General features: G+C 39.8%; 1 long non-coding RNA gene across 1 annotated transcript in view; it reads left to right on the forward strand.

Moving 5' to 3' along the window:
* Positions 1-357: 357 nt before the first annotated feature.
* Positions 358-20,905, forward strand: part of LOC138741714 (uncharacterized) — a 64,648-nt gene continuing 44,100 nt past the window's right edge. The window contains exon 1 of the long non-coding RNA XR_011343697.1: positions 358-483. This is a non-coding gene — a long non-coding RNA (uncharacterized lncRNA). The remainder of the gene's footprint in view (positions 484-20,905) is intronic.

Genomic DNA, 20,905 nt, shown 5'->3' on the forward strand with positions numbered 1-20,905 from the left:
TTTGTTCTGTTCCTACTGTGGAACTGGGCCTCAGCCTGCTGGAACCGTGGTCTGTGAGGCCAGAAGGTGGGCAGTTTCACAGCCACTGCATCCAGCACAGTAGTGGTATCCATTCTGCAGGCTTTCTCACTATGTTTCACTGTTAGGGCTCAAAAGACGTTGAGCACCCGTCGGGGTCACCAATTTAGTGGGACTAATTGCAGAACTCAAGAAACAGCAGCTACCAGAGATGAGTCAACTACCAACTGGTTTTTATTTTAAACAATCTCTTGCCTCACAAAGGGAAAGAGTGATGTCAGCGCGCACCTCAGAAAGGGGAGTGAAGTCAGCGCGCCTCACAAAGGAGAGTGAAGTTAGTGCACTGTAGAGTCAGTGTCTCTCTGGCAACGTGTTCTGTCAACCTATGTGGCGATTCTGCCTGTCCAGCTGTGTGGCTGCTCGGTCCTCCACAATTGTATAGATTTTCAGAAGGCATTTGTTAAGGTGCAACTTAAAAAAACATCTGCCCAAGATAAGGATGCATAGAATTGGGAGTAATGTATTGGCATGGAGAAAATTGGTCAATAGAAGGCAGATAAATGGATACTTCTCTGGTTACTAATCAATGTTGAGTGGGGTGCTGCAGGGATATGTGCCTGGCTGAGGATTTTTTGACAATGTACATAAAACTTTTGGAACTGAATGAGGCATATCCAAGTTTGATGACACTAAATTGAATGGAAATACAGCGTATTTAGAGTATAACTTGTAATTTGTCTTCTTAAATATGCTTCCAAATCATCCCATATAATAAATTTATCAGTTGTTAAATTACAGTTGGTCTCACGAAATAATGGAATATGTGTTCTAATAAAATCGCGAAAATCTGATTTTTTTCAGCAATAACCAATTGATCTGCCATCTATAGACTGATTTTTATTGGTCTGATATCATGAACATCAATATCAGAGGTGACCTCATTACAGAATCACACCTCTCCAATTGGTGGGCTCTGATGTTCCTGTGGCCAAATCTTTATTTCTGCAACCACCGCCCCCCCCCCCCACCCCCCTCCCTGCAGCCAAGTCTGTATTGGCAACCTGAAATTCAAGAAAGGAAGATGAATGGCACTTCTCTAGGAAAGAGATATGAAGGTCCTAATGTGCAGAGCCTGAGGCATTGGACCTTGAGTTTAACTGAAGTTTTCTGCTTCAGACGAAGACCAAATCAGTTACTGGGCCCTGCTGTGTCACCATTGTAGTGCATACATTAGACATGCAAAAGTAGTCATGAAACCTGATGCTGAAGGCACCTGCAAAACTCCTGCATATTTGATGAAGTATTTGAATGCCTGGTAGAATTGCAAGGCATTATATAAATGAAAGAAATTGTAAAAATACGTTGTTGTAGGATAATAATGTTGGAAATTACTCATTTTCTACACATTGATAAAGTATAACTAAACAGAACATTACCAACTAATTAATGCACAATGTCGATACAAATTTGGTCTGAATGTTTTTGATATCCAATACTGAAATGTACCTTAAGGCTATTTTAATTTTAAATGAAATTAGTTGCTCTTAACTCCATGGTCATCTATCTGGAATTAGGCACTTTCAGATAGACCAAAGTCTAGTTCGAAAAGGCAGAGGTTAATTCCCTTATGGCTAAAGAAGTATCTTCCTGATTGCACTGTGGCTGGCTCTGAGGCATTGATTCCAACCCTTCTCGGGGAAGGATAATCAGTGGAGTGTTGATCTGAATGAACTGCTGCTGCAAGGCTGGTTAGGGGCAGGCTGATGACCCATCTCCCCACTCACCCCTTTCCCTCCAAGGCAGGGGCCGTTGGGGCAGTGGGGGCCCGTGAAGCTGGAGGGAGCCATCAGGTGGCATCTGGTGCGGGGTGAGACAGCCACACCGAGCTGCTTTGGCCTTCAGGGCCGCTCTCTGTGGTTCAAAACATGGTAGAGCAATGGCAGTCTTCCCTACCCATAATACCCCATGCAACTGGAACCACTCTGTGGTGTCCAGAACAGTTCCAGCTGGATGGGGGATTATGGGTAGAGAAGACTGCCATTGCCCTGCCGCAATTTTATGATGGTGGCGCTACAGCACCAGTTGCCCCACCTCCATCAGATCTGGAGGCGCCTCTGGATATGAATGGGGAGCTGGAGTAGCCTTTTCGGGCTGCTGTTTGAAAGATAAGTTCTTTGTTTTCCATCCGCTCCTGTAGCCAACCTCAAGGCAGCAGTCTGACATGAAATGGCCTACTATTAAAGCCTCCATTCAATTAATGTGGTTTGCAAATTAAGGAGATTATGCATGAATATTCCAAGATCAATGAAGGTCTTCAAATCCACTTGTGTTATTTGAGTACAACGAAGTACAAACTCAGCTTGAGAGCAGGATTCCTGTGCAGTTTTCACATCCATCATTTGAGCAGACAGTGTACGAGACAGTACCCTCCATTATTATGCAAGCAATTTGAGTATTTCCAGCAATTATCATCCCTACGGTGTTAGAAGGATTGCAGTACAAAGCAGTTGTTGCATAAAGAAATTTGGGGACAAGGTTCCAGAGTTTTTAAGGTTGGAAAGCAGCGAGAATGTTGAATGACCAAAGGAACTACTCACAATAACCATCTGAGACTCTCATTTGTACAAAACCATATTTATTTATTTTTAGACATATAATACTTAACCTCATACGCATTGTCTTATAATACATATGCAGGATAAGTATTATTTGTCTAAAAATAAATATTGTTTTGCGTAAATGAGTATGTATGTGTGTTATGGTTGTGTCTGCATGTTTTGCATTGAGGACCAGAGAACGTTGTTTAGTTGGGTTGTACTTGTAAAATCAGATGACAATAAAATAAACTTGAACTTTATAATACAGAAAGGGAAGAAAATGTGTTTTCACATGGAGGAAATCAGCTATTGACCATGTGAGTAAGATAACTGCCAATAAATGTAACTTGGAGTAATGCGAATGTGAAACACGCAGAGAGCAGTAAAATAGAGATCAAAGAGAGCGCTGATACTGGAATCTACAAATTGCTGGAGGAACAGAGGATCAAGCAGAATCTGTGGGCGGTGAGTTTAAATTGTTGACATTTTGGGTCAAGACCCTGAATCAGGATTGAGACCGGGAAGATGGCCAGTATATAGAGGAGAACTAGAGGGGTGAGTCCAGGACCACTAGGTTATAGGTGAATTGAGGATGGGGTGAATGATGATGGATAGATGGAACCAGAAGACAGGCAGCTAGGTGATAGGTGGAAGTAGACAAGGATACAAAAACACAAGTTGGAGGCTGCTGCAGGGGGAGGAGGTGAAAAAGGACAAGTTCAGAGTTAAAACTCACCTTAGCACCAAACTGTAAACTTACACGTGGGGGAATATGCAACGGAACATGCAAGCATGTGCATTCACGTGTGTAAATCATGCACATTGATACAAGTTAACTGCTACTGATCACAACTATCGATATTACAGCAAATGTGGAAACAAACAGTAGCTGTCACACCTCCCAATCAAGAAGGCAGAACACACTGATACGCAAAGATGAACAAATCTAGCTACAACTCACGACAAGTGAGACGTGACACTCTCTCCCAGGTGTATGCCACGAATAGCTCCCGCCCTTTATGCCCACACCTTACAATTAGTTCTCCAACATCACCCACAGCTCGCATCCTGGAGTGGAGCATTGGGATGGTCAAAAGGGGAAAAGTGTGGTGAGTTTTGTACTGCAGCCAAGCAGGGGCCAGCTCAAGTTGGCCCATGTGACTTTAGGTAAGGGAGAGATCTATTGGAAGGTGTCTTTACTTGTGGGTGGGTCTGACCTTGATTAAAGTGGAGGAAATGATTTTCTGCCTGTCTTGTACCTGTGTGGTCAGATGACACTTCAGGACCAAGCACATTGAAACTCCTTTGCTCTGACCAGATTGTTGTCTGACCTGTTGGATCATCCTCTGGATTACTGCTGATCAACAAGGACACAAAGGCTATCAGTGCTGGAATCTGATGTACCCCACCTTTCTCCCTCATTTCCATCTTTGCCCCCCAACCCTGTCTCATTCCATCTGCTCTTCAACTCTCCCCTTATTTTTCCTATTATCACCTTGTTTATCATATTTCAATAGAGCAAATGTCTTAAAACTTGAGCTGATTTGATTGGTTAATATAATTTTTATTAAAAATTTAAGGAGATATTTAAAAAAAACATTAGATGTGGGCTGAAATGGCCTGTTATTGTGCTGCATGAGTCTGTGCTGCTCAATTAACCTACGACTTGCAATAAGTTTTGAATGGTGGGAGTAAACCAGAGTACCCAGGGAAAACCTAGGTAGACACGGGAGAAAGTACAAACTCCTTACAGCGTGGTATTCAAATCCCGGTCCCAACCCCTGGTGCTGTAACAACATTAAGCTAACCGCTATGCCAACTGTGGCACCCATGTGAGATGCGCAGGACAATTTTTTTCATGCAGTGGTGAGTCCCTGGAGCACAGCCAGGAGACCTGGTGAAAGCAGATAGGATAGTAGTATTTTGGATCGGCAAATGAATGAGGGAATGAAAGGATATGGATCATGTGCAGGAAAAAAGTTTTGTTTAATTTGGCATCGTGCCTGGGCTGAAGCATCTGTCCCGGTGCTGTATTGTTCTATGTTCCATCAGCCTGGGGATGTCATTTTCTACTTTGCAATTCTGTCACATTTTGAGAAATTAATTCATATTTGAAATAGGGCAATAATTGATTTGAACCTGTGCACCTTCTGATAAACCTTCAAAGCTCACCTTTAATGTCTTTCTATAATACGAGAAAGGACAGATTGTTACAGAGCTTTTCCTTGTGTTTCTTTGTTTGCAGGTGGAGGGACAAGTTTACATTTTATTTACAACATGGTAGAAGCTGACTCTAGCCACTGAGATCCGTGCTGCCCAATTACACCCAATTAATTCCCAATTCTGTGTTTCTGGAGGGTGGGAGGAAACCGGAGCACCCAGGGGAAAACCCATACAGGTCACAGGAGAATGTAAGAAGTCCTTACAGATAGTGCTGGCTTTGAACCGGATTGCTGGAGCTGTAACAGCATGATGATAACTGCTATGAAAACTGTGTCATCCAAGTTACTAAGCAGGTGGGATCCTTCTTCCCCATTAATCCTTTGAGCAAATTCCTTGAATTCAGGTTTGATTGAGAAATGCACAAATTGTATTTTTGGAGCACATTCTATTTGCATTTTACAGCACAAGATTTATTTCTGAATATACTATTTTAAAGGTAAATTGATTTTAATATAGGTGACAAAATGTTTTGTCAAAGAAAAGTTTTAATGAACAAGCAAAATTCACTCTGTGGCACATTTGATGATCCATTGACGAATTCTTGCTCCAAACACAATAAAGGATTGTCTCACGAACACATTTTATTTTTGGATACTTGCCGCTCTATTGCTTTCAGAAACATATAATGAAGAAAGCCTTTTCAGGACCATTGCATTCCTCAGACATAAGGTATTCCTGACATGAAAGGGTTAAAGAGAAACACAAGAACTACAGATGCTGGAATCTTGAGCAAGCAATGAGAAGCTGGGGGGACTCGACAAGTCAAGCAGTGTCCATGGAGAGAAATGGACAGCCGATGTTTCTGGTCTGGACCCTGTTCTGAGACTTAAAGAAGCCTCCAAATTTTCATTGTCTGCTATGAAAGGGTTAAAGTTCTTTGAAATTGGAAGTAATTTGAGGTCATTTTGTCAAATGGCAGGAGTTGTTTGGGAAAACATATTGTTTTGCATTTACAAATTACAAATTTGGTTTTTAAGTAGTGCTCTTATTTTAAATAAGGTCAAATAATTCAATCACCCACGAAGACATGTATGGACTTGGTATGAGGACAATTGCTCGTTTACCTCACTGCTTGTTTTAGTGAAACTCTCATCAGGCAAGGAATTGAATGGTTGAAAGGCATCAATCAAGTTAAATTTTGAATAATTTCAGGAGTCCTGTATGTCAACTAAAAACTAATTCATGCCCAACCAATAGGACTTGCACGCAACACAAATCCAATCTCTGCAGGAATTCTTATGGAGCATGGAACGTAGCGAGGGTAAGCAGCACATTCTTAGATCCATATCAGAGGTGGGCAACAGAGATTCTACATCCTTGAAGACCCAGTCTATTGAAATTTGTTTGAGGTTGGTGGAAATTAGCATCCATGCCCTGGCACTCTCACATTGGCCAATAATCCAGTCTTCTCTCTCCCGTAGACAAACACCCATCTCAGATCTTTCACACACCTATGTACATTCCACTGTGGCAAGCATAGATACATTTTCAGGAGGAAGAGAGGGACCCAACTACCTGTGACAACAGGTGACAGGAGGTAATTTTGTTATTGATCATGTCACAGCCTTTGCAGGGGCCAACGATGTATTAGAGATTATTGAGGATGACAGAATGCTTGTACATAATGATAAGATTCAGATGGTTTAAGGTGGACTTGGCAACTTCCCCTTTCCCAAATTATGACCATGTTTTTATTTTATTTTCAAGTCTCCAAGAAATACCATCTGCCCATGTCCCAACAGTAAAAGGCATCACATTCCAAAGGTACCTTGCCATTGCATCTGACGTACCTACCAGCTCACACTGATTCTTTGTAGATAATGTGGGCTAGTGAAGAGCTGTTTTGGATGTATTGAGTTGCCAGACATGACTGAATTGTAAGCAAGCCATAAGAAGCTGGAGGGCTCAGTGGGTGAGGTTGCATTTGTGGAGAGAAATGGTTAGCCAATGTCTTAAGTCAAAATCCTTTTCACGAGTGCATTATAGTCATCCCAGGGAGAATGAACTGTTTGTGTGCATCACAATGGGACATGATTCTGACCATTGCCTCCTGCCTCCACCATCTTTGCATGCTCAAAGTACAAGTTCATGCATCAATTCTGTTGCACAGGTGAGGAGTATACATGTAGAGATGTTGGGCTCCTTGTCTTCAACCTGTACTTCCTTGTCCTTTGCCTTGATGATTGTGTGGACCATGACTGGATTGTAATTTGTGTTGTCAATGCTGTTGATCCTCTCTGGAGAGTATTGTAGGAAACCCTCAGAGTAGTTCAAGCTGAGGAATCATATGGCCCTAATGACATCATATACTGAGTGCTTAATACTTGTATTATTCAGCTTCATCACACCTGGAATGAAGTGATTAATGAGCATCACTCTCATCTTCCATCAGTATTCACCTGTCTGGCAGCATGTGTAAAATGTCATGTCAAATGGACAACCTTACAATGGAAAAAAATCTGGCTGTATGGAATTGACCACAAGGATTACTTGTTGGTCATCATAAACTTTGTGGATATTGGGGGTAACTTGTAGAAGCAGAGACATGATTGGTTAAAGGGCAGGAAGAAATAGGAATTAACAGGTCGTTTTAAGGTCTGGAGAATATTACAAAGGAATCAATGTGGGGTGTTGAGCAATTCATGGTAACAACTTAGAAGAAAAGATAAAATGGAACATGTACAATCTTGCTGCTGATCTGCTACAGAAAGGGGTCACTGTCCACAAAATCCCATAAACAGCTTAAATAAATGGTTAAGGTACTAATGGAAAACAATATGAGAACTATGAGGTTTCACACTTTGAAAGACAGAGTAGAATAATAGATTTTACATGAAAGTTTGTTTGTGTACAGAGGGTATTGAGCTCATGCTATGCAGAGAAAAATCATGCACTTGCAGAAAATGTCTAAGACATTATATTTTGCAATGTAATAGAAATTCAAAAGCAAGGGTGAGTGAAACATGAAAGTCTGCAGATGCTGTGATTGCAGTAAAAAAAGACACACTGAAGTGCAGGAGGAGCTCGGCTGGTCTTGCAGTGTCCATATTGCCGAAGTTTCATACCTGAGCCCTTCTTCAAGGAATAAGCTGAATAAGCCAGAAGCAGGAAATCTCAATTCAGGGAGATATGGGGATAAGTGCAAATTTATCATGTCTGTGTGAAAGGAGACAGGGAGGGAGGGGAAAGAGATAAAGCTAGGGGAAAGTGACAGGGGAAGAAGTGAGGGAGTTAGTGTTTAACAAATGCTAGAAATTGATATTAATGCCATTTGGTTGGAGGCTGCTCAGTCAGAAGATGAGGTGGGGTTCCTCCATTTTGCAGGTAGTCTCAGTCAGGCAGTGCATGGGACCATGGACAGAATGTCAGTAAGGGAATGGGATGGGAAATTGAAATGGGTGAAGGACATCTGCACTATAGTGGCAAACAGTCCCAAGGTACTCAACAAAGTGATCACCCAGTCTGTGTCTGATGTAGAGGAGACCACAAGTAAAATGTTGCTTCATTTGGAAGGGCTGTTTAGAGCGCTGAATGGTGGTGACAGAGAAGGTGTGGGTGCAAGTCAGCATCTCCTACAGTCACAGGATAGAGGATAATTGGAGAGGAGGGAGGAGTGGACAGGGGAGTCACAGAGGGACTGCTCCCTGTGGAATGTGGAGAGGGGAATATGTCTGGTGGTGGGATCATATAGTAGGTGGTGGAAATGGCGGAGGAGGATGTGGAGGCTGGTGGGGTGGAAGGTGAGGACAAGGGGAATCCTGTCCTTGTTGCATGTGAGGGTGGAGAGGATCAGGGCAGATGTGCGGGTAATGGAGGATATGCGGGTAAGCTCCAAGTTCAAAGAGAGAAAGCCTCGTTGTTTGAAGGAGGAGGATATCTCTGATGATCCGCCATGGAATTTCTTGTCCTGGGTGCTGATGCAGCGGAGATGGAGAAATTGAGAGAATGGAATGGAAACCTTACAGGGGACAGGGTGGGAAGAGGTGCAGTCAAGGTAGCCGTGGGAGTTTGTGGGTTTGTAGAAGATGTCTGTCGAGAGTTTGTCTCCCAAATGGAGAGTGTTGCTAAAGATAGATCAAGGGAATTTGAGGTCAGGGTGAAAGTTGGCAGCAAAGTGGATGAAGTTAATGAGCTCATCAAGGGTGCAGGTGGCAGCTCAAAAGTAGTCATCGATAAAGCGAAGGAAGATTTGAAGAGCCTTGCCTTTGTCGGCTTGCAGCATGGATTGCTCCGTGTATATAACAACATGACAGGCACAGCTGGAGCCTACTCGTGACTACCCCTTTAACCTGGAGAAAGTTTAATGAGTCAAAGTGTTGATTAGTCAAAAGCGAGGCTGTCGCTGATATTGTAGAAGGTCCAAAAAGGACCTTGTTTAGACCACTGTTGCAGTGTTGGTCATATCTCTGAGGAGGGCTTGACTCAATTTAGAATTAGTAAATTGCACCTTTACTTGCCTGGTTATTTGGATCAGGAACTCTAGTGTGAATGGAGGCATGTGAGAACTCTACTTACAGAAGATGGCAGAACTGTCACCACAGTCTTTACCAATCTTTGTACCTCCTTGGCCAGGTGAAGATAGAAATGTTATTACAGAAAGGATCTTGATAAATTCCTGATACTTCATCTTTTTCTTTTGGCTTTCTCTGAATTGGAGGCATTAACTCTGGGGCTTGTTGTCCCACTCGTGGTGGGGCTTGAGGTTTGGTAGGATCATGACCAAAGCTTACATTTTTTCCCTTGGATAACAAACAGATGGCTTCAGCTCTGCAAAGCTCAGAATCCAACAATATTTCCACCAGGCTGAGGTCCAACAAACATGGAAGTAATTGATGATCCCTTTGGATAAGGTTAATGCACAGACTGGCCCCACTGTTCAATCCTGACTCTCTGCGCATGGCCCACACTGCATTCTAATTGCTTCTGTGGGAAGCACTTTCACAGGGGATGTATTAATTGTGCATTGTCCAAGGACTGATCAGAACCTTGTGTTCTGAGTGCTTCATTATGCTCCTGCAACTGCAATTGAATGTCATACTATGTGCTTCGAGGCTAAAAAGCCTCAATCACATTTAGCAATCAATTTTATGCAACAATTAAATCTGATTGATTTCCTAGCCATTCTTATTGCTAGCTTTCTTTTCATTTTGCACATTTTCAAGCCACATTAAGATAGTTGTTTCCGTCATTGACTTGCTCCCAAAGCATGTGGAGTATTTTTGGAGTAATTTACTCTCTGTTTCTTGTTTTTTCTATACATTTCAATGTGAAAATGCTATGCTCTCTTTCACACACTCATTTCTGAGCAAATCATTTTATTTGCAGATTAATGCATAAAGCAAAGAACCAGTAGAAATCCCTAATGGAGGATTCCAGCCCAAAATGTTGACTGCCTATTGGCTTTCCATGAATGCTCCATGACCTGACTTCCTCCAGCATCTTTGTGTATTAAACCAGTGGAAATTCTTCCACAGTCAGTCATAGTAAATGAGTGGACAATTTTAACAATGCTGTGTCTCTAAATTCATTACATTCAATGGAATACTTCACTAAGCTAATTGGTGATATAGAACAAGTGTACTGAGAAGTAAATCATTTTTAGACACTGGAAAACTGTTAGGGATTTCAAGATAAACAAAATCTCACAAAGTAAGGGGTGGTACTGCCATGTCCGGATGGCAAAGATCATAGAGTTACTCTCTATGAAGGCAAAACAACAAAAAGGAAGCCAATGTGAGATACCAAAAGCTAATACAGTTGAAAGTCTGGAATAATATTCAGAGTGTAGGAAGTAAATTGAAAAGAAACTTAAATTAAAAAAAAAAGTAGCAAAGAAAGAAATGACCAAATACTGGCAAATGAAATTTTAAAAAGTTGGAAAAATGCTTGTAAAGAATAAAAGATTGCAAAGTTGAGGTTAATGCTACTTAGGACCAAAAATCCAGATACATATTCAGGGGTGGATGATTGGAATATTTTTTTTTAATTGAATATAGCAGTCTTCAGAAATGACCACTTGCTGCAGACCTGAGAGATAAGAGGAAGTGTGTGAATTATTGGATGGGGTAAGCACAGTAAAAGAGGTAGCATTACATGTCGTAACATCTTTGATTGTAGCTAAATCACCAGGCCCAGATAAAGAGGAACAACTGCAAAGACTCAAACTTTAAATCTTTGATTTTTCAACTCTATCTGGCTCCTGAAGAAAAGCCAGACTTTTGGAGAACTTCCATGTTGTACACTGTTTGGAAAACCAGCCAATCAGTTTAACTTCAGTGATAAGAAAATTATTGTAATTAATTCCAAAGGAGAGTGCAAACCTTCATTTAGAAAATCACAGATTAATCAAGAACATTAAATTGGATTTCTCAAAGGAAGATCAGATCTAGCTAACATAATTGAATATTTTGAAGTTACAATGAGACCGCTTCATTTGATGTGGCTCACATCAATTTTAATTGGAAAAGCTCCCATATGGTAGGTTAATCAAAAAAAATAAAAATCAAGCAAGAATGCAAATTGGTTGCAAGATTAGCCTAGTGGCAGAAAGGCAATGGTAGATTAGTGCTTTTATGCCTGCAGTTTCATAAGTCATAGTATTGAGACCCTTTCATTCTTTTATGTAAATCACAGACATAGGAAGGAAGAATGGTAAGAAGTTTAGAGATGAATCAAAAATTAGATAAGTGGTTAACTATAAATACAGATGGCCTTAGACTACATGAACGTTTGGTCTGGTTAGTTGGGCCACAAACTGGCAAATGCAAAGGAGTGTAATGTCATGTTATTGTAGTGATGCAACAAGGCAGCGCAAGGCCAATCAGTGAAAAGGTATTCCATGATGTTGGTGAACATATGAATCCTAAAGCAAATGTCCATAGATCATTAAAGGTGGCAGGAGAAGTCAATGAGATAGCTAAAAATTAAGGACAACTTACTTTTCTTCATTAAAAATAGATTATAAAAGCAGGGAGGCTCTGTGACAGATGCATTCAACACCAGCTGGATGACACTTGAACTGTAGATATTTCTAGGCATTGAGACAATAATGATTGTAGGATATAGGGTAGAGAGAAACTTTTCTTAGGTGTTGCACAGACTGGAAAAAAATGGATGTTTGTTGTTTTCTGGGAACAGGGAAGATTTGAGGGAATATAATTGAGTTCCATGAAACAATGTTGTATCAAGATAGTGAACAATGATGCCAAAATCCAAGGTGTACAAAGTTAATGGTAGAGGATTAGAGGGTAGGTGGGCAGAGATGGATTTCCTTGTTACCTGTGACCTTGATATCCACAGTACTTGGTCAGAGATTAGAGTTGTTGCTGGAGTAGGATTTAGCTTTCATAAACGATTTATTGCTGAAGTCAGGTGTGAGGATTGCTCCCCAAACATTGACAATTGCTTCCTTCCCACCTTCAAATCCTCATCCTCTTTTCAATGGCTTGTTCTGGTCTGCATGCCCTCTGTTTATTCTCAGTGGCCACAGGCTATGGGGACTCCATACTAATATTCTGATCTGAAAGCAAATTGATTGTGCAGAGTTCAGAATAAGACAAATTAGTATAGGTTTGCCAAATTCTGAAGGCAGTTACTAAATTTTGAAAAGCAACAAAAATACCTATAGAGTCAAGCAAATTGATAGGCAACTAACTGGATGGTCGTTGTTGATCCCTTTAAATTATGCACAGGGGCTCTGCTGCTTTTGCATGCTTCAATACTTGGCTCCAAAGCGGCTACTTTTTGAAAATTATATTGCACCCAGATCTGCATGTAAATGCCTTTCATTTCTGTAAAATTTTTGTCTTTACAAGTACAACATCCGTAAGTGACTTGCAAATGTCCACACATTGGGAGATAAGTTGACATGCAAAAAATAAGCTCTGGAGCCTGTTAGCATTTTCTACCTTCTTTAGCAAAGCATCTGTCATTTTATTTTTTTCAATCTAATTTGTCTGAAAATGGTACTCTTAAATGTTCCTTAACACCTTTCTCAACCTTTGCATTACTCTTACATCGTGGGATGTATGTTGTCTAGAAGTTCATCCCCATAACCAGTGCTCTATATTAGTACCAATGCATTGTAGTATGTCCCAAGCCCTTTCTATTAACTTGAGTGAAATGAATTTTGGTGGAAGAGTGCAAAATGACTACATGAACCTATTTGTGACAATGGTCAGTGGGGAATTTCTGGGCACGTTTGGAACATAGGAATAGTCAAAGCCACCAAGCAGCAGTTGTTAAGGCATTTCTTTGGCACCAGAATGATAGTTCAAAATTCAGATTTACTGTCAGAGTACATACATAACATCATATACAGCCCTGAGTTTATTTTTCCTGATGGAATGTTATCTTGCATAATGACACCAGATACAATGAGTCCAATCTTTGCCTCAATTCCACATCATTTACATAAACATTTAAGATTCTAACTCAACCTCAAATATATTCAATGACTATCTCCACAGCTCAGAAGTAGTTAATATGCTTCAAGAGATGAAATGACTATCTCCACAGCTCAGAAGTAGTTAATATGCTTCAAGAGATGAAATCCTTCAATTTTTTTCATCCCTTAATCTGAGACTACTTTTCTCAACCTCAGCATTCAAGTTGTAAAGTCCTCTCACATTAAGTTAAATGAGAAAGCTTGCAGATGTTGGGGTTGAGTGCAATACACGAATGAGCTGGAGAAACTCAGAGGATCGCGTAGCATCCATAAAGGCTAACCACTATTTCTGGCATGGCCCCGAAATGATAGTTACCTTTTACTTCCTATGGATGCTGTGTGACATGCAAGTCTCATTGAGGTTCTGTTCTACCAAATTTGAATTAAGGCAGTCGTTCCTCATAAGAAATTGTTTTGCCCCTTGCACAAGAGAAGTCACAGTTGCTTACAATTTCAGCATTAATTTTCATTCATTGATGGAACGTGGATGCAGCTAGCAATGATAGCATTTATTATTCATCCTTCATTGGTCCTTATCCAAGGAAGCAGTGAAAGGACAACCATTTTGGTAAATCCAGAGTTGCATGCAGAATATGGCAGCCAGAGTAAGAGCAGCTGATTTTCTCCCCTGCAGTACATTAATGATTCAGATGGGTTTTTATAACAATCTGACAGTTTATTTATAAGAAAAATAATTTTAAAAATCAAAATGTAATTAATTACTTGAACTTAAATTCTCAAGTTTCCATGATGGGATTGAAACTTGTATCTCTGGACCAGTAGTCCAGATCTCAGTCCAGTAACCTGTTGTGATAATAATGTGAATTGTTGGAGGTCACGATTGTCTAGGTGGCTGGTGTTAATGTGAGCTATAATCAATCTCTTATACGTGACACAAGTCAAAGCCACCAAGCAGCAGTTGTTAAGGCATTTCTTTGGCACCAGAATGATAGTTCAAAATTCAGATTTACTGTCAAAGTACATACATAACATCATATACAGCCCTGAGTTTATTTTTCCTGATGGAAACTTTGGATTTCAGTAGAGAGAAGTTAAAGATATCTCTAAGTACTTGTGTGAGCTGGTCCATGCAGGTTCTCAGAACACAGCCATGGCCTCCTTCCGGACCAGTCACTTTTGTAGATCCTTCTCTGATGAAGACCAATTTGATGTCTGTAATGGTAACTGTTGGTACAGGTGCACCTGAAGCTGTCGTGGCAGGTGATGTTGACCCATTGAATTTGTGTTCGAAACAAGCATTGGACTGCACTCTTTCCAGAGAGGAAAGTATATTTCATATGATTGAAAAGGCTAGATTCTGTGGAGTTCCCTCACCAAGCAACGTTTAAACCTTGATTGATGTGTGTCGTGTTTTATTGAACAGTTAGTCATTTACATGTTTCATCTCATTGCTGTTTGCTGGGCCTTGTGTGCAAGTTGATTGCTGTGTTTGCACACAAGGCAACAATAACTACACTCAAAATATAATTCATTAGCTCTTGGAATGATCTGAGAAAATGAAAAGGAAAATATAATTGCAAGTTAATTTTCTTACAAGTTAAGTGCTTTGTCAGTAGAGTTCCTGTTTCAAGGAAACAATACCACATAACAATTAATCACATTGTGATAATGTAGTTGTTCATAGAATTTGTTTTACATGCATTGATAAAATGGATGAATGATGTTGTAATCTGAGGAATGAAGTCATAGTTTTGTGGAATGATAAAATGAGAGTTCTTCAAACATAGGAGAATCTGGCTCGACAAGGTCTTGGGCAACAATCTTGAAAAGATCACATTTTTGGCAGAACGCTGAAAAAAAATATATCAGCTAACCTTTAATTTTTAAACACCCTATGTTATTTAAATGTTAATGGTAGAAAAGGGCTCTCATTAAGGGATTTGTTCCTTTAACTTCAAATAAATTTCTTTACATAAGTAATGATTATGTTAAAATCCATTAAAACTCAGATGTGAGAAGTATTCCTGACTTTGGGTGATGCATTCCCCATGAAGGATGAGTAGTGGTTGAGATACAAATCTGATTTTTGTGGACTTCTGATATGAAGGGTTCAGCATCAATAAATATATCTTTATACAATGTTGCAATGCATTCAAGTGATGTGGCTAACTGTGATATTACAAACATCTCTCCAATTCTTACGCTGAAGAGTTCAATTTAGCTGGATGTACAGTAAAGTAAGAACAGATTGGAACCATTTAATGGGTCATGCAACACCCATGGAGAAAGAAAAAAGGGTTAACATTGCAGGTTGATGACATTTAATTAATCTAAAACATTAATTGCTTCTCCCTCCATAGATCCTGCCAATTTTTTGGATTAGGTCCAATTTGCTTTATTGAAACTTGAGCACATAGTTGAGACTGCCATTCCAATACACCAATGAGGTAATGCCTACCTTGCTGGAAGAGCTGTCTTTCACTGTGAGATTAAACTACAGTACTACCCTTCAGTGATTCTTTAGCATTTTAAAGTTAACCTGGTGACCTGGCTTCACAATTAAAGTCAAACTGATCAGTTGACATTTTTATTGCTACTTTTTAGATTTTGTATGTAAATTGCATTAAAATGTATTGTGATTGTAGTTCATTATTGTTGTTTGCGATGTGCTTAGAGCAACCTGGAGGCTTAAAGAAAAAATGATAATTTTGCTTTGTTTCTTACTGCTCACTTTGTGGATCATCATGTAAATTAGGATTTTGTTCTTCAGAAATGCATTTTTATCATACAACCACTGACTTTCAAATGTATGATCCTGTCCTTTGCCTGACAGATTCTTATCTCTGCGGATTGCTAAAGCAGTTGTCTTTTCTGCCACAACATGTACGTTATCTGCTGGAGAAAGAGTTGTATTATAAATGGAGCTTCAATTTTTTTTATTATTATTCACTTCATTATTCTCATTGTTTGAACCAAACCACCCAGAATGTGTCATTTCATCATTCCTTAAGGACAGTCGTTGTGAGGAAATACATTAAAAATAACTTTGAAAGGGGAGAAAAAATTGTCTTCAAAACACATTTATCTTTATGCTCATAGTTATGCAAATAAAATATCATCCTTACCAGTTGACCTTTAAATAAGCTTTATTAGTGACCTATATTTCTACTTCTGCAAGCAATGTGGCAGCCCCATATGGAAGTTTTGTTGTCTCCTCCATTAGCATGTTGAATTACTTGCCCACACATTTCCCAATCCATTCAATATCTGGGGACGTTGCAGATCGCTCACTAATTCTTCATTTCTGCTTCATTCTCCCAGAACCAAAGAATTCAGGAAATTTAATTTTTTGATCCAGAGAGATTTAGTTGATGGCAAAAGTACTGTTCATACCACTGACGCTGAATTACTTAGAATAATGAGGATTTGGTGAAAAGTATTCCTCACTGAAATCTGAATTTGAACATTGTTCTCAAAATTAAAATGTGTGTGTTAGCATGCACTAGTTAATGCAATTTTTCTTTGTTCACGTGTTCATTGGATGTGCACATGCACAACAAATTAAATATCCACTCAGTTTCTAACATTTACATGGTGTCAATTGGAACTAATGAATTTCCCAAATTAAAATGGTACTGACTTGGAACATTTCTTGCAGTGATATTGCATGTTACCTTATAATATTTTATTGAACTAATTTGATTTAACAGCCTGCTTTTTATTTTTGACGATTAATGCTGATTTTGAGAAAATTTGTCCTGAATGCAAAGGACAAACAGTTATGTTGCTCTTGTGCTACTGTACAAAATATAACCACTGGATGATAGTTTTAATTGGAAAGACAATATGAAGACCATGGTTAATATTCAATAATCACCTGGACACAGCAAAGCAAAGTACATTGAACAGAAAAGGATGGTAACTACATTAACATGTGTTAAACTGTCAAATACAATGTCTTAGAATCTGACTCCAAAAGTGAATAGTTTGGCAGATGGCAGGTTAGGTAAAAAGAGTGACCATTGTCATGGCAATGATAGTCTCAAGTGATGAAAAACGTTGAGATTTTCTGAGTGATTTAAATTTAAATACATTTTATATATAATGGATCTTACTCTTACAGGACAGTGAGAGTAAGAGCCATTATATATAAAATGTATTTAAATTGACTTCAGGGTCGGAAGCACCATGAATAACTCCAAAAGACTGGAAGTTATGTAAAACGGATGAGCATTTATTCACAATTGAATGGAGACATATCCATGCAGGTCGACTGTCTTGAATTGGGGAGGGGGCTGTGGAACAGTCACCTTTCTTTAGGAGGTCTATGGGTGGAGCCACAGGTACAATCAGGCAATGGGCCTCCCCAGACAGTTAAATATAAAAACAGGGGTTTACCACAAGAGCCACTCATTTTGTCCCTTAATACCTCTTTCTTCTTTCTTCCATGTGGAGAAACCTGGAACTGAAAGAAATAGTGAAGGTTGGGAGACAATTGCAGCCAGTTAAATTTTTTGGAAGCCTTGTGTTTCCTAGCTGTCTGCCTTGCATCCTTAATATTTGCACTGGCCAAATAATTGCTGTGGATTAGCATTTCTTCCAGTTGCTTTTTTTGTTTTTAACCTCAGATTCTTCTTCTCATGGGGATATAAGAGAGAAAAGTGAGAAAGGTATTCGTAACATGCTAAGTTTATTAGTTTTTGTGAAAAGTGAATGAAAATCGAGAAGAGTACCAAATATTATTACATTAGCCAGTGCAAATTGTGATTCCCTTCTATTTTTGCCACCTTTATTGAAGAGGTGCACTGCCAGTGAAGCTTATGGTTGTACTGGCTTTGTTCAATCAACACTCAAAGTTACCTGCAATTGCAATTAATTAGTTGCCTAAGGGCAGCATAGTTGACATAGTGGTTAGTGCAACATTTTTACAGCGCCAGTGATCGGGAGCGGATCTGGGTTCAAATACCGGAGTAAGGAATTTGTACATTCTCTCCTTGTCTGCGTGGGTTTTCTCCAGGAGCTCCAGTTTCCTTCCATCCTTAAAAACAAAAGTACCCGAGTTTAGGTTAATGGGGTGCAAATTGGGTGGTACTGACCTGTAGAGCCGAATTGGCCTGTTAAGGTGTTGTGTGCCTAAATTTACTTAAAATGTAATAAACTTCTCTATGGATATTGCAAAAATTGAAAGTACAGTCTACTACTGCTGAACCTCATGTCTTCCCACCAATTGCTTACCCACAGCACATGAAGACCATTAAACAGGGAGCATTTTCACTCTTTGAGCTTCAAGCTTTGAGATGCATTCACCTCAATACTGCATTCTCCATGGGATGGGGGTGAGGGTTGATGTCATGGTTATTATCTTAAGGCACCACATGAGTCTGGCTGGCATATTGGTGATTAGTGTTGCTCCTATAGGAGCATCTGATGATCCTACTAGGACAGCAGTTCTCAACCTTTTTTCCCCACTCACATACCACCTTAAGTAATCCCTTACTAACCACAGAGTACCTATGGCATCTTATGCTCTGTGGTTAGTAAGGGATTACCTTAAAGTGGTGTATGAGTGGGGGGAGAAAAGGTTGAGAACCACTGTACTATGATCCCTAATAACTCTGATCTAATAAGATTTATGGACCTACAATAAAGCAGATGATCAAGGAGTATTCTTTGAAGAGACACTTCAGGTTCCTTAGATAGATCAAGGACAGGCCTGTCTATTTCTAATCTTCACTAATGTCTAATTAGAGGCTTCTTTATGTAACAAGCCCTGTTACTACTTTGTAAACCTTGAAGTAATGGTTTTTAACCTTGTTCTTTCCACTCACATACCACTTTAAGTAATCTCTATGCCATAGGTGCTCTGTGATTAGTAAGGGATTGCTTAAGGTGGTATGTGAGTGGAAAGAAAAAGTGTGAAAATCACTGTTTTAATTGCACCTAATTGACTCATGTGCAGTTTCATAACTCCAAAGGAAATGGGCCAATAATTTTCTCAATCAAAATATTTCAGTAACAATTGGGTCTACAGCAGTGATTCTCAACCTTCCCTTCCCACTCATATACCACCTTAAGCAATCCCTTACAAATCACAGACCACCGATGGCATAAGGATTACTTAAAGTGGTATGTGAATGGAAAGAAAAAGGTTGAGAATCATTGCCAAAGAGTGTGAGTCTGACCAGTGACCAGATAAAATCATGAGGGACATAGATTAAACAAATGCTCAGTCTTGATCTGGAAGCCATAGGTTTATGGTGAGAGGGGCAACATTTTCACTCACTGTAGTCTGTATTTGGAATGAGCTAGCAGATGAAGCTATAAACGTTGGTATGAATTTTGCATTCAAAAGATATTTGGATGGATCTTGAAAGGATGGTCTTAGATCTGGGACAAATGCAGGGAACTGGACCTAGCCCAGAATGATTACTTGTTCAGCATGGATGAGATGGACTTAAAGGACTTTCCCACACTTTATTGCTCAATGACTGGTGCTATACACTCAATAGTCCTCTTTTCTCCCTTATGATTGTGAATATAGTGTATAGCCAGCAGCAGAAAACCAGGGAGGGAGGACAATGTTTAGCAATTTTGAGTTACTGCCACTCTGTGGCCACAGGCATTGCAGAGTCAATTGAAGGTGATGGTAGATTCAAATTTATTCTTCTGTCTGACTTTCCTCGTTTTCATACTCGCTTCAGACTTACAAACTGCAGGGGGCGCTTATGTGCAGCTCCAACGTGCTCCCTTCTCATTTGCATCACTTGCTGTGGTGCTATCTTCACATCGATCTGAACACTCCAATTGGATAAGTAACATTGACACTTGACCTTTGCCCTTGACCCAACCTGCTATTAATACCTGGTCCCCAATATGTGATTGACAGCATGCTTGATAGCACTGATGTCAAATGGTCTTTGCCTATTCTGGTCTGCCTACTCTCCACATTTGTGGATTGAATAGTGCAGGTACCACTGCACTGACTGAATTCCCACACGGCAAACAAGGCTTGCAATTCATGGGAGAAATTAGAAGCAAACTGTAATCCAGAGAGCTGAGAAAATCAACAGTCCCAACTTCAATTTCACAGTCTTCTGTTTAGTAGCAATTTAGAAATTAACTGCTGATTTCCAAATCGCCAGGAGGTGTGAAACCAGACATCAGAAGATGTATCACTCAAATGTTGTTCTTGGATTTGAAAAGCATAGAGCATTTTTTTGTGGGCACCTTGCTCCTGCTTCTGTTGAAGGGGCGGAGAGCTTGAGCTAGCACATCGCTACATGTATGATTAGGGGATCAAACATTTGTTATTGGATATGAAGAGGATTCTATTGGATATGTTCTTGCAGGAATGAAAGTCATCACTGTAGCCCCCATGCCATAATGTCCTCTAACAATAGTTGGCTGAATTGTCCATTCCTTCTGGAGTCCAAGGGAGAAGCATCACAACATAGATATGACCAAACAGTCCCTTCACATAGCTGGGACATAGCATCCAATGAAGTGCAGCATTTATCAGAGACATTTTCAGAAAAAATGTTATTTCAGTATTGGTTGAAGTGTCCACACCTTAATCATGTTCCTTTTCATTTCTCTAGTAACATACTTTCACATCTGAAGTGGAGTTTGAAATTGCTCTTGCTACATCCCTAACAGTTGG

Source organism: Narcine bancroftii, chromosome 8 (genome assembly GCF_036971445.1).
Source record: "Narcine bancroftii isolate sNarBan1 chromosome 8, sNarBan1.hap1, whole genome shotgun sequence".
Classification (NCBI taxonomy): Eukaryota; Metazoa; Chordata; class Chondrichthyes; order Torpediniformes; family Narcinidae; genus Narcine; species Narcine bancroftii.